The 2,753-nt window shown below is 32.3% G+C and overlaps 1 long non-coding RNA gene across 3 annotated transcripts; it reads right to left on the bottom strand.

Moving 5' to 3' along the window:
* Positions 1–996: 996 nt before the first annotated feature.
* LOC116404393 lies at positions 997–2,493 on the bottom strand. Of its 3 annotated transcripts, none has more exons than XR_004217235.1 (4): positions 2,398–2,493; positions 2,023–2,313; positions 1,763–1,825; positions 997–1,334 (listed from the first exon to the last, which is right to left on the bottom strand). It is a non-coding gene; the product is annotated as an uncharacterized LOC116404393 (long non-coding RNA). The 3 variants fall into 3 exon arrangements; XR_004217236.1 differs by having other exon boundaries at positions 997–1,094; positions 1,174–1,334; positions 2,023–2,415; XR_004217234.1 differs by lacking the exon at positions 2,398–2,493 and having other exon boundaries at positions 2,023–2,393.
* Positions 2,494–2,753: the final 260 nt, after the last annotated feature.

The raw sequence follows: 2,753 nt of genomic DNA on the forward strand, positions 1-2,753 counted from the left end.
CCAACACATACATTTCCACACTTCCATGGCAAACCAATATTTCCATTTCACCTACAAGGAAGATCAACCCCTACAAAACCAGCATACACTTCCACACATCCAATGGCAAACTAATACTATTTCTAGCTATAGAATTCAACATGGTAAGAGGCCACAAAACCAGCACATACACTTCCACACTTCCATGGAAAACTACAAAAATACACTTTTCCACACTTTCATAATACTACAAAAATACACATATCAATCAAGTAAATAATATGTAAAGTATTAAAGTATGTGTACAACAAATTCCTCCACTAATACACACTTTCCACATAGTACTACAACAAATACACTCTAAAGTCAACACCTAAAACACTACAATACAACACTTATTCATAAACTACTACAAGCAGAAAACCTCAAAATTAAAGTATGTACAACAAGTAGTACTAGAATCTCGTAGCTTATATATTAAAACAATTAGTATTAGTACTAGTAACTTATATACTACAAAAAAAGTGTAAAAGCTTACACAAATCGGCTAACAAAGCTTGCATATTTTGTTCGAATCTCGTCAATCTCCTCTTGCGTATATGCACTTTTTTGTATTAAACTACGTAAAAAGAAAGGTATGAAAAGAATAAGTTTAGATAATTTATGTAATTTGTAACATATAAAAAGTGAAAGTAGAAACTTACAAGGCTAGTGATGGGAGTACTAGAAATATGCACGATTTCATGTATATACTTTTGGACATAATACCCACACCCAACCGAATCCAATTGACGAGGACACTGCATGTATATAAATTACATACAAATTATTCTTATGTTTCATTGAAAATAATTATGTGTCAATGCAAATTACCTTTATAGGTTTCCATTTCGGATTTGACCGATAATGTTGTAAATCATGCTTAGCTTGCCATGTTTTTAATCCTCTATACATTTGGAAACATTAGAATTAGAAGACAATGAAGTCAAATAAGAAGTAAATCATAAGTCACATTTATGACTCCATGGATGTCTTCGTTAACTTTACTTTGAAGAGAGTCCAAAACATAAACACAGTTCTCTCGAAGATCGATGACATGCAACATCCAATGAAAACTACAATAAACATCTTCAATGTGAGTATACATTTAACCTCAATGAAAAACATAATAATGTGTTAATCTTATTTATTTACCCAGTATTATACGGAATTAGAACTATTTGTTCCAAGGTAGCCGCTTCTAACTGGTTGGCAAAATTTCTGGATCGGAGATCACGATCCTTGATATGTGATGTTATTTTTGCTTGGTCATAACAAAAAACTTGCTTCCACAATCACATTCATCCCAAAGATATCTAAGTAAAAGCAACCGTAGTTAAAAAGGAACAAAATAACTATAGCTATAGTATTGGACATAAAGATGAGTAAAAGATGTTTACTTACGTAATGTATGCTAGGATGCACATATAGCCTATTTCTACCATGCCGCAATAATGGAGCAAGTCCTAACGAGCTAAATAAATGAATTTGTTTTTACCGAATATTAGCTCGTTCATTAGGATGCGAACCATATCTACATCCTTCATATTGTTCACGACATGTCCATATAAGAGCTTAATGGTTCCATTAACATTTATGTAATTTGAAGAATACAGAACATCCTTTGGGGTTGAATGCTCCAAGCACAAACAAAATAATATCAAAACCTAAAATACAATCACAAATAAATATCAAAGCTTCAATAGCACATAAACAAGTCAACGAGGTCATTCAACAATATTACCTAATGCTTGATTTAAAGTCTCTATCTTGCCCTTCACTGGAATAGGTAAACTACAATCTCCTCCTGTGAGCAAGTCCACCAAGATTTTAACATTGGGACCACCATTGCTATCATCAAGTACGGTTGCTATTGCAACAATATTATTAATTGTTCCTATAGCCAATTTGCACGGTGTTTACTTTACAAGTATTAAAAGCATCATTAAGAACAATTTATCCTATAAACATTAAAATTTTAAAAGTGACAACAAAGTTAATTACCTTCACTTCTTCGTTCATAGGTGTGTTGCCCAAATCCTCATCGGCATAGAGATCTATGTTAACACTTCTGATGGACGATCTCAAGTGATTATGACCCTTTTTGTAACTTTTGCTTTTTGAGTCATCTTCTACAACTTGAGAACTTGCAATTTTCTCTTTCCCTTTCACTGTCTTGAAATATAGTGATTGAGAGACAAAACCACCCATGCCACGTACACGTCCACCATGCTCCTTAGAGCCCAATGACTCAGTCAATATGTCCTCATCTCTATGTGTTTCAGCTAATGCATCCTATAGAACAATACAAGTATTCATCATTAACTAAGTTAACAAAAGATTAAATATTGTATATAAGTAAATCGCAAGCAAACTTACGATTCGAGAGACACAATCTCGAGTAGCATCATCAAAATAATCATTGTTTTTTCCTTTTCTTGCTTCTTTCCAAAGAGTTGAACGATAGGAAAGATCACACGTTATATTATGCAACCAAAGATATATATTTAATTAGCATAAACATATTAAGATAAATTATTTCATTCAATTAGAAATACTTACTAATTCTTCGGCAGGATTTTCATATCCCTTACTAGCAATGTGATGATTGTATATGCATTTTGATCTTCTTTCCCTTTGAATACGACTATAATCCTATACAAAAAATTAGTTTGTAGTTACATACCAAACCAACATTAAAGTTAACATGTAATTAAATTTATTTACCTCACATT

Source organism: Cucumis sativus, chromosome 6, assembly GCF_000004075.3.
Source record: "Cucumis sativus cultivar 9930 chromosome 6, Cucumber_9930_V3, whole genome shotgun sequence".
Taxonomy (NCBI): domain Eukaryota; kingdom Viridiplantae; phylum Streptophyta; class Magnoliopsida; order Cucurbitales; family Cucurbitaceae; genus Cucumis; species Cucumis sativus.